Source organism: Erithacus rubecula (assembly GCF_903797595.1).
Source record: "Erithacus rubecula genome assembly, contig: SUPER_Z_unloc_5, whole genome shotgun sequence".
In the NCBI taxonomy this organism is placed as follows: domain Eukaryota; kingdom Metazoa; phylum Chordata; class Aves; order Passeriformes; family Muscicapidae; genus Erithacus; species Erithacus rubecula.
Window position 1 is genome coordinate 354,574 of NW_027635819.1, and position 11,735 is coordinate 366,308.

Here is an 11,735-nt window from a genome sequence, read left to right on the forward strand (position 1 = left end):
CAGGCCTCCAGCCAGGCACGGCAGGCTCTCTGGCAAGCGCCAGAGCAGCCAGGTGGCAGGAACAAGGCGGCTGCCTGAGGGCTGCTTATGGCCCCTGGCACACAATGCCTCAGGGCTTCCCACCAGCCCTCAGCCATCCAGCCGGCAGCACTCGGGCAGGGGGACACGGATGGCGCTTCCCGGCCGGGAGAGGCCTTGTGGCCATCTGCAGGCACCGGTCTGGCAGGGATCCGCGCAGCTCCGGCCCCTGCCCAGCCGCTCGGCCGGCAGCGTTACGGCTTCAGCACAACCAAAGGCCAAGGGGCTTCTGCCTGACAGGAATGTTACCTTTGTCTGTACAAACACGCTGTAGATCTGCTGCTAGATCAGGTTAGCACCAAGAGATAAAAGAAATAGTGGGAGGGATTCCACTGATTGATGAATGGGAAAGAGATTTACCATTACAAACCTCCGGTGTTTGTGGATTAATTTTGCTTGCATGGCCATCTTCCACTTGCTCAGCATGATGACCCATTTTTCCCTCTTTCCTTGTATGTTAAAAACAGGGCCGGGAGGCAATTTCTCCTTTTTAAAGGCCTTTATTAGAAGCCGTGGGAGGGGAACTCGTGGGGCTGCGCACGCTGCCGCTGCTCCCGCCGGACGCCGCTGAGGAGGAGCCCCAAGGTGATCCTGGAGCCGGAGCTGCAGAGTCGGGGGTTCCGTCCTCACGGGCGTTCCCAGAAACTCGACTTGGCTCGTGTGGTCTAGGGTGTCCCTTTGCTGCAGCGCTCTTCAGGTGACAGTGTGACGACTGTGCCAGGATGGAGGTTCTCTGCAGTAGCTAACTGTTTTGCTGACTTAATGGTGCCTTTTGTGGATCTATATTTGGTGGCGGCTTACGGCTTTCGGGTGCTCTCATCGTCATTCACACTTTCACCTTGGAACTGGCCATGATGGGAGCTTATCGATTTGCTTAATCTTGGCTGGGGTTGGCAGCTTGAGGAGCAGGCGGGGAGCAGCAGCGACATTGCCAGGAGGGGGTGGGGAAATGGGGATACAGGGGTCATAAGGAAATGGGGATACAGGGGTCGTGGGGAAGGGTTCAACTCATAAACTAAAACTGGGGAGTACAACATTCGATTGGACTAACATTTAACTGGAACAAACGGTAAGTAACTATTGTAACACTTTTAATTCTGAACGTGGTTTTTAAATGACACTGACAGAGGCTTTCTTTGGGTCTATCCTTTTCACTGTGGAACTGTGGCCCCAGCTGGCAGAGAGCCTCTCCACTCAGTTCTCCTCAGCGTTCCAGCACCACAGCCGGACACAGCACCACTGAGAAACCCGTTTCCTGCACGCCCCGCGGAACTGATGCAGCAGCTCCCCAAAGATGCAGCCCGAATGTTTCTCTGCTGCCCGCAGCAGAATGGCTGTTTCCAGAGCCTGGCTTCTGATGGCGGGGCTGATGTCCTCCGCCTTCTCTTCAAGGGCTGCAAGAGAGAGGAACAGAGCCACGGTCAGATCCCGCATCTGTGGGAATCAAGGAGACCCCCATGCCGGGGCCATCCCATCCCAGGCAGTTCTGGCCATGACCACGAGGAAGCAGGGAGCAAGGGGATCAGCCCGAAGCTAGGGGACACTACTGCCCCACGTGGCCCTGAAATCTCTGTGGCTGCTCTGGCCACGGCAGCCCTGGTCCGCACAGGAAGCAGAGCCCTCGGCAGCCGGGACAGGGATTGCCGCTGCCCCCGGCAGGCGGGGCCGACAGCCCGCTGCCCTGACTCACCCTGACAGACGCGCCGCAGCTCTCGCTTGTGCCCCCTGAGGTGCAGCCCGGCCATCCCTGGGAACACACAGAGCCTGTCACGGCCCGAGCAGCGCAGCTCCCTGCCCGCGGCGCTGCCGGCCCTGCGGCCACACGGCCTCGTGCCCCCAGCAGGGCTCAGCCCGGGCCCTGCCGCACGCTGCCGCCCAAGGGCCCGGCTGCGGGAGGGCGGCAGCAGCCCCGAGGGCAGCCGGGGCTCCGCGGTGCCGGGCCCTGATGGCAGAAGCTGCCAGGGCAGCAGCCGCGGCTGGGGCCGAGCCGCGCCAGCCCGGGGCGGCGAGGGGAGGGAGCCCGGGCTCGTGGCTCACCGATGAAGCTGATGGCCGCCTGTCGCAGGGACTCCTGCGGGCTCTCCAGGTACCGCAGCGCCTGCCGCAGGTGCTCGGGCGCTCGGCTCCTGTCCTCTGCCAGCTGCGGAGAGCAGAGGGAAGGTGCGGTCGGTGCAGGCTCAGCCCCTTGGCCGCGCGCTCCGTGCGGCCAGCACCGGCCTGCCCTGCCCGCAGAGCCCGGAGAGTCCGGCGCTTCCGGGCCGTCCTTACCACGCCAAAAGTCCAGGTCTGCTCCAGCTGCAGCACCTCTAGGAGGTCCTTCCTCTGCAGGAGCGTGGCTGAGGAATGCAGCGTGGCCCGGGAGACCTGGAGAGCAGCACATAGGCGGAGGTGGCACCACAGCCCAGGGCACTGGAGCCACGTCCCTGCAGCACGGCCAGGAGGAGGCTGCAGCCCGTGAGGTGCCAGAGCAGGAGGCAGCCGAGCCTCCGGCCAGGGGGCTGCCGGCAGCCGCCGAGTCCTCACCTTAGCCACGCGCTGGTTCTCGTCGTGGCAGTGGAAGGAGAGCGGGAGCAGGCTCCTGCGCACCTGTTTCTTCAGGGCCCTTTGTATCATCTCCGATGAAAAATCTATCATGTCTCGGAAGATGAACATGGAGCTCAACTGCACCTCGCTATCATCCTGTAGGAAAGGAAGAGAAGAAGCTCTAGTGGTGGGCTGCTTCACCCCCACCTGGGCACAGGCCTGAAAATGCACAGGGCACAAAGTGTGCGGGCAGCCGCCAGTGGCCGTGGCTGCAGGCAGCGAGCCTTACGCTGTCAAAGAGTGGCAGGAGCATGTCAGCCAGCTGCAGGGCGAGGGGGGTTTCTATCTTGGTGCCGTTGTATGGGAAGATACAGCCGAGGAGAACGATGCTCATGTTAACCACGTCCCTGTCCTTTTCCCCCAGGAGCTCCACGAGCCTTGCGTGCAGGCCCCACATGCGTATGGCCTGCGTGGAACACAAGCGTGTCAAACGCCCCCCTGGTGCCGCAGGGCCCAGAAGCCAAAGGCCTGTGCCAAAGCACTCGGGCGGCTGCAGGGGGAGGCAGGACAGCTGGGAGCAGCTGCCTCAGCTCCCGAAGCCCAGGCAAGCCCAAGCCACCGCGTTCCCCAGCCCCACGCCGGCAGCACGGCTGCAGCCGCTGCCGCCTTCTCACCATGGAGATGTTCTTGCCCAGCACCACGAGGCCTCTGAGCGCCAGGCGCTGCCTCTCCCTGCACTCGCTCTGCAGGTTCATTGACAAGATGCCCAGGAGGCGCTCGTGCCATTCATTCCAGGCCAGGCGCTCGAGGATCTGAAAGGCACAGGGGCGCTGCCAGGAGAGCCGGCCGGCAGGAGCCCAGAACCGCGCGGGGCTGGGCCCAGGCAGCAGCACAGGGCGCGGGCAGCGTCCCAGGCAGCTGCGGCTGGGAGAGGGCAGAGAGCTGGCACACAGCTCAGCCAGGCTGCGCTGGCCTTGAGCTCACCTCAACAAGGAACGCCATGGTGGCCAAATCCCAGTATGGCATGTCTTTGCCGAGCAGCCCGAGCATGTGGAAGGCGATCTTGGAACACAAGGTTATGCACGCGTGGGGCATTTCACTGTCAGGAGAAAAAGGAAAACAGAAACCTGAGCCAGCGAGGGCAAACCTCTCCCCTCACTGACTCTCAGAGGCCTGCTCGTTCCCCAACAACCCTGCAAAGGGACCCGGGCCCTCTGGGAGGCTCTGCTCTTGGGCACCCTCCTCTGCCAGCCGTTTCCAGCCTCCTTGGCTGTCCCTTGGTGACAAAGCCCGCTGGCCCACAACCACGGGGACTGTGTGGGGCACCCCTGGCAGAGGGAACAAATGCCGGGGGCAGCTGAGGAGAAGGGAATCTCACCTGGCCAGCACACCTACAGCACAGTGGTGGGTGTCAGCACAGAGAAGTGTGTCCCAGGCACGCTTGTCTTCCAGTGCCACCACCACATCCTTATAGTGCCATTGACAGAGCAGGGCCTTCAGGGTCTGCACTGCAAAGCTGTGTGCGGAGCAATAGCCAGGTCACACTGGGAGCACTGGCTCCTGCCCCGGGGACACGGCAGGGACAGCAAGACTGGCGTGGAGTACCTGTTGGGGTTGGTGGCAAGGCCGTGTTGCTGCTGGCACCCCTTCCAGAAGGTAAGGACCGCCTCTGGCGTTTCCAGTGTGCTGGAGAGCACTTGGAAGAGCAGGTGCGCAATGAGGCGGGGGAAATGCATGGACATGACGTGTGGGACGCAGGGCTCCTGGAGGATCTTCCACATCACCACAGTTGCCTGCAAAGGACAGAGCAGCCCGAGACAGCGCTCAGTGCCGAGGTGTCCGTGCGTCAGGGCCCCAGCGCGGGAGGCAGAGGCCAGCGGAGATGCAGGGGCAGCTGCGGGCCTGGTGGCCCTGAAGCTGCCCCTAGGCCAGGATGCAGCCAGGCCCCCGAGGCAGGGAGATGCCGTGGGGGAGGGAGGCTGGAGAGCTGACGGAGAGGTGACCTTGGGGTGAGCAAAGGCCAGTTGCAGAAACTCACAGCCAGGGCAAGGACAGCCTTGCAGTCCCCATCGGCAGTGTTTGTGCTGTGCTCTGGCCTGTTGGCCAGCACATCCAGGAGTGTCAGCATGGCCGGCTCTGCAGTCCTGCACGAGCACATGATGTTCTTCCACATGGCCATAGCAGCTCTGTAGGGTCAGAGTTGTGGGTGGCCAGGGACACAGCACCACGGCCTGGGCAGCAGCGGGGAGCTGAGCTGGCTGCCAGCCGTGCCTCTGCCCACTGCCCCTCACTGGCAGCAGCCAGGCAGCCCAGCCCTGTGGGGACTGGCCCCTGAGGGGCAGGGAGGGAGCAGGGCAGCACGCTGGGGTCTGACATGCCAGGACTGGCAAAGGGAGGAGTCAGAGGGCCCTGGAATTCTGCGTTTGCCAGACACCTGGGGCCGGCTGTACAGCCTGGTGGGCTGGTGAGCCCTGAGCCTTGTGGGCACGTGGGCCCCATACCTGTCACACGATGGGGCCACGCGCAGGAGAGCCATCACCACCTCAGCGGGCTGTGCCTCTGCCAGGTCCAGAAGGGGCCTGTACACGTTGTAGTCGGGCCACTCATTGGCCATGAGCCACTGGTGGATGTACTTCACCATGGCTGGCACCTGCAGAAGGCACGGGAGACTTGGAAAGCTGCCAGAGAAGCTGCCCAGGTGCCCCAGAGAAGCGACCCGAAGCTTTGGCCTCACTCTCGTGGCTTCTGAGGATTCCAGTGACCAGCAGGCATGGCTTGAGAGGCCACGCAATTCCTGGCAGGATCAAAGGCAGGCCACGGGCTGCTTACTTGCTTTGGATTGGAAGGACCCTCCTGCACAAGCATATCCAGCAGGGCAGCACTGGTCTTAGTTTTGAAGATGGGAGGGTATGCTCTGACCACAGTGCCCACGACGCTGGTCTCTTCCTCGCGCATTCTCTTCATGAACATGCAAACCATCTGTAGCAGGAGGGCAAGAAGGGAGGGAGGTTCCATGGAGCGCTCCAAGCACGGTGCTGGGCTGAGCAGTGACAGCAGGCCCAGCCCAGGGGTTGCTGGCTGCAGTACCTGCGCTGTTCTGCGGAAGAGGCCACGGCTGCGTTGCTGCTCTCGTGTGCGCTCCGTGGCTGCACCTGGCAAAGAGCGAATGCAGCCGGTGCCGAGGGGCTGCGGGAGAGGCTGGAGAGCAGAGCCAGCCCTGCTCCCCTGGCAGGGAGAGACCCAGGAGGCTCCAGGGCATGGAGCACAGCTGAGGGCTATCACTCACCCTCCTGTGGGGCCTGGAAGTGCTCCACCTCTTCAGGCTGTTGTGCTGGGGTAGTTCCAGCGCCTTCTTTCTCCTCCTTCCCCAAGGCCAGCTTGGGCATGCTTGGGGCTTTCTGCTCTACCTCACTGCCTGCATTCATGGCTGCTTGGAGGAGAGATGGCTCAGAAAAATCTGAGTCAGTAAGTCCTGCAGTCGTGTCTTGCAGGCACGTGCAAGACTGAAGTCTTGCCAAGGCTACAGGACAGCAAGTCCTGCGCTCTGGTCTTGAGGGCTCCTGTCGCAAGGACAGGGGACTCCTCCAGGTCAAGGACCGTGGTCAGCAAATGCCACGGTCTGCTCTCGATGGCAGAGGCTGCAGGGACTGGAGATGCCTCGAGAAAGCTCCGTGCCACCAAGTGCCACGGTGCGGCCTCGAGGGCACCTGCAGAAGAGAAGCCTCGGGAAGGCCACAGGTTGGCAAGTGCTGTGGTCTGGCCTCGAGGTCACCTGCAGGAGCAACGTCTCAGTAAAGCTCCGGATCAGCAAGGAACAGCGCTCTGTCCCGTCCTGGCCCGACGCGTGCACCGAGCACTGTGGCGTGGCCGTGTCACCGCCAGCACCTATGTCACCGCATGTCACAATGAGCCCTTGGACACGCTGTCCCGTTCTGTGCCACGGTGACCACGCTGCACCGTGTCACAAAGGGCTCTTGCACACACTGACACCTGCCTCGGCCTGCCCCTCCCCCCCCAGAGTGGCCCAGGTGTGATGGAATGCTGTCACGGTGTAACTAAAGCGTTTTCCAATTTTAAAGACTTAATTTTCTTTAGAGACAGGGTTTAGGAGCAAAGACAACGCAGGCTCAAAATTTAAAAAGAAAGTACAAGAAGAAATTTATTAATAACACAAGAAAAAATTATTCAGAATAAGATTCCTAGATTATTCCCTCCTCCCTTCATTCCACATTTTTTTACCAACCACATACAGAGAACACTTCAGTCAGTTACCCCCTTAAATAATCATTTCAGTTCACTTAAGAGAGAAAAGTTCCTTTTTCTGCTGCAGACTTAGGGGGTGTCTTCACCTTCACAGTCTGCATTTGCCGGGCACCTACAGAACTATGAATTTTCCTCTCATTCCCACAGTCCTTGCAGAGCCGTGTTATGGGTTACGATGCACGCATGGGCTGCTACTTTTAAAGGCAGGCTGCTGAAAAACAAAATCCTCTTCATCATCTTCTCTATCAAATGTCTCTGTTCATATTCCAGTCCCAAAACAGAGAGCTCCATTTCCCGAGGCTTCCCCGCTCGCACCGCGTGGGCTGGAGATTGCAATCCTTGGCCTCAGTCCTCGCCGCTGAGAGAGCAGCTCCCTTGGGAAGCCTTTGTCTACCCCTTTGTCCAGAGTCCTGAAAACTGCCTGGGCGGAATCTGGCAGGCTCCCTTAGCATGATAATGGGAAAAATTCTTTAAACCCAACCTCCAAAATAACACATATCGTAAGAAGTTAAGGAAGTATGGGTAGAGGATTATGTTGAGGTTCCTTGACCAATTCACCATGTCTTGGGAAATAAATCACACTATTGACTCGTGACTCTTTTGTTCTGTTTGTGCTGCAAATCTGGTGTAGTTGCAGACTGTATTGCATTCACTTTGCTCCTTCTTTTCCAGAACTGTGACTTTTTTTTCAAGACAAAGTCTGTATTTGATTTTTTTGTATGCTTTATGGAAGAACATTGCAAAACTATATTCTTGATCCCTCTGGTTCATAAGCACGACAATAAACACAGTAATCATTAAAAATGTAATTGTCCAGCAGATATTGGAGCAGGTTGCCCAGGGAAGTAGCAGACTAACCATCCCTGGAAGTGTTTAAAAAATGTGTGGATGTGGCACTTGATATGATTTAGTGGGGAACACGCTGCTAGCTTGATGGTTGGATTCAATAATCTTTTCCTGCATTAACAATCCTGCTTTTTCTTGCTCCTTCATGCAGTGAGTTTACCAGCTGCTCTTTGACCATGCAATAACCTGCTTGTTTGGATGGTGGATCTGCATGTGCTCTGAAACCCCTTCCCTTCAATTAATTGACCAGAAGTGCAGGCAACATGATGCAAGAGTGGAACATAGAGTAGATGTAGAAAAATACCTACTGATGTTAGGGACAGGATATTCAGCAGGAATATTATGTATCAAAAAAGGCAACAAATTTTTCAGATGGTGAAACTTTCAGTCCTTTAAGGCTGATAAATATCATAATAAATTCATGATCAAAGGTTGGGTTTAGCCATTTGCTTCACTCTACACTGTATCAATCAAGATGGGTTAACATTTCATCTCTGAAAGACATTAGGATTATTGAAGTCTGCAACAATGTAATTATATATTTCTTTATTTTGACATCTTTGTTTGAAATGGTATCAAATGCTACAGCCAAATGAAGCAAAGACGCAGGATACGAACAAGATTTATTTTTCAAATACAAACTTCAAATACACTCGCAAGGAGTGCCACGTAGCACAGACCTGTGAGAATGAAGGATTCTAATGGGCTCACCTTCTCATGCAAAAGAAATCGCATGATTAGAGTGCTTGTGAAACTAAAAGTTCTAGCTAGTCCTTCATGAGTAAAATCTTCACATTGCCTTCCTTTATTGCAGTTCCTACAGCACAGCTTAGGGAAGTGGTTCCATCCTTTTAAAAGGGCACTGCCCCTAATTACCAGCAGAAGAGTCTGAGTGAAACAACACAATAAATGCATTTGTACTCAGAGGAATCATCAATGCAGCTGTGGGTCAACTCTCAAGTTCCTCCTATTGTTGCTTAGTGTTGCACTTATTTGTTGCTTGGGGGGAAAGGCGAGGAAAGGAGCAGGAAAGGCCTTTGCAGGCTTTTACAAAGATGTTTGTTTCAGCCACGCGTGCATCATCCAGGGTTCGGGGAACAAAGGCCAAGGGGCTTGTGGGGGGCTTCAGGTTTTGTCATGGGATGAGCAGGCAGGGAAATCCTTAGGGACCAACTGCCAAGGGACAGGGGGTGTTCACAGGTGGGGTTAGGGTGAAAAGGCAACAGGGGAACAGAGTGGGAGTGACCGAAAGGCTGAGCGATAGGGAGAGGGCACGGAGTTCACCCAGAGAACAGAACAGGGATTGCATTCCCTAGCTGGGAACACCTTTCTGGGTCAGCTTATACTAATTATGCATTATCATTCAAAGTTTATAACAAATCTCAGTTTAGATCTAACTGATGGCCATGTGCGGGGGTGCAGAGCGACTCGTGGAGGAACAGTGAGGGGATCAGCCAGCCAATCAATGTGATTGATAAAGCATAATCCAACTTTATTGAGAGCATCAGACAGTTTTATAGCCCAAAATAGCATAAATCAGCATTATTCATAATAGTACAATCCTATTGGTTTTTACTATGTACGCCTTCTCTTATTATTGGTTATTGCAAGTGTGAGATAATCACCCCTACTGAATTTCTAGCCAAAAAGCATAGTTGCTCTTCCGCTGCTCCTACTTCCCTTATTCTTATACTTATTGCTATATAGTATCCGTCCCAGGGTTATACCTCGCTTGCTACGTGCTTCCCTGGAAGTTAAGGCCTTGATTGAGCAATGGGCATATGTATTACTTATTGACTAACTCTGCAAATTATGCTAGCTGCATTGCTTTTGCAAAAGTCTCTTAAAAGCAAACACTGCTGCTCAGCAAAATCTGCTTAAGAGCAAGGCCTAGCTGCTACTTAGCAGGAGCTGCTCTCCTGCAACAAGGCCTCAGCCGAGCCATATCCACAGTTGTGTCCATGGCTTTCTAACCCATTCTCAACAGCCATGGTAGATCAAGAGTATATTCAGAAGAATCCCTTGTCAAATGATTTACTAAATGATGTGCAGCTCTTTTTCTCTCTGTAATGTGACAGATGTTTCTCTTCATTGCTTCCTCTGCATCAATGTTCTTGGCAAGCAGATGGTATTAAAATCATAGAGTCATTGACTCATTAAGGTTTGAAAAGACCTCTAAGATCATCAAATCACACCATCAACCTAGCACTATGGTTACTCTAAGTATGATATCCAAATTTTCTTCTACATTTTATGAGACTGTGTTGGGTTGATGAAGCCAGAAATGTGTAATCTATCACCATCTGTTTAAGCGAGGTGGCACAGAGAATCTGTTAATGGGCCATCTTTAAAACCAGGTGGGGCAAACAACTTCATCTTTTCCATAAGCCATTCTCCCTCCAGGAAGATATCATCTGCTGCTCAGCCATTAATCCTACTGTAGGACTGATAAAATTACATCTTCCCACTGGGACATGCTCCAGTCAAGGGGAGGAGACAAGCCCTTTCCTACCTAGAGAAAAACTGAGATTTTGGACAGCAAGTTACCTTTTTCTACTGGATTCCATAGGAAAGCTGGCCCTTTCCACATCATCCCTGCACCTTCAGAGGAAAACTGCACTTTCTACAGGAGCACTGCTTCAGCTGAACCACATCTGCCACTGCAGTAGGACTGCAGCCACCATTTGATCGGACTGATACCAACACCCTGACTGACTGATGGGGTATCAGGTTGTATTCTGACTCTCTCAGTGTTTTTGGGATTGTTCTTTGTAATCCTTTATTTCTATGTTAATTTTCCTAGTAAAGAACTGTTATTCCTAATTCCCCTATTTTTGCCTGAGAGCTCCCTAATTTGTAAATTATAATAATCTGGTGGAAGACGGTTTATATTCTGCATTTCACAGAGAAGCTTCTGCCTTTTTGGGCAGACACGTGTCCTTCAAAGCAGAACAGGAGCCCCCAGCCTGCCCCCTTTTGGCATGGCGGCCGGTGCGGATGCCCGGTGGAGCAGGTGTTGGGTTCGGGGTGCTGCTGCTCCTGTGCTGGCTCTGGTGCTGTTTGTGCGGCGCCCAGAGCCGCCGGGGCGGCAGCGACTGGGCAGCCCTGCTGGAGGAGACGTGGCCGCCCTCCCCAGGGAGGCAGAAGCTCTGCGGGCCCAGAGCTCTGTGTCAGGGGGGCCTCGGTCTCAGCTCCGTGCCCTGGGCAGCCGTGGGGGCCCGGGCTGGCTGCCAGCTCTGCCTCTGCCCAGCGCCCTGGCAGCCCCCGGTGACCGTGCCCTGGCAGGGCCCCTTGGCCTCCTTGTCCCAGGCCGGCCTCGGCCCCTCAGGGGTGTCCCCACCCTCCTGCCGAGGCCCGGCCTCCAGGCCTCCAGCCAGGCACGGCAGGCTCTCTGGCAAGCGCCAGAGCAGCCAGGTGGCAGGAACAAGGCGGCTGCCTGAGGGCTGCTTATGGCCCCTGGCACACAATGCCTCAGGGCTTCCACCAGCCCTCAGCCATCCAGCCGGCAGCACTCGGGCAGGGGGACACGGATGGCGCTTCCCGGCCGGGAGAGGCCTTGTGGCCATCTGCAGGCACCGGTCTGGCAGGGATCCGCGCAGCTCCGGCCCCTGCCCAGCCGCTCGGCCGGCAGCGTTACGGCTTCAGCACAACCAAAGGCCAAGGGGCTTCTGCCTGACAGGAATGTTACCTTTGTCTGTACAAACACGCTGTAGATCTGCTGCTAGATCAGGTTAGCACCAAGAGATAAAGAAATAGTGGGAGGGATTCCACTGATTGATGAATAGGAAAGAGATTTACCATTACAAACCTCCGGTGTTTGTGGATTAATTTTGCTTGCATGGCCATCTTCCACTTGCTCAGCATGATGACCCATTTTTCCCTCTTTCCTTGTATGTTAAAAACAGGGCCGGGAGGCAATTTCTCCTTTTTAAAGGCCTTTATTAGAAGCCGTGGGAGGGGAACTCGTGGGGCTGCGCACGCCGCCGCTGCTCCCGCCGGACGCCGCTGAGGAGGAGCCCCAAGGT

At 55.8% G+C, this 11,735-nt stretch overlaps 1 long non-coding RNA gene across 1 annotated transcript; it reads right to left on the reverse strand.

The window, feature by feature from the left end:
• Nucleotides 1-1,313: 1,313 nt before the first annotated feature.
• On the reverse strand, nucleotides 1,314-2,156 carry LOC306815032. The gene is made up of 3 exons (XR_013777302.1): nucleotides 2,116-2,156; nucleotides 1,769-1,825; nucleotides 1,314-1,472 (listed from the first exon to the last, which is right to left on the reverse strand). It is a non-coding gene; the product is annotated as an uncharacterized lncRNA (long non-coding RNA).
• Between the last annotated feature and the right edge of the window lie 9,579 nt (nucleotides 2,157-11,735).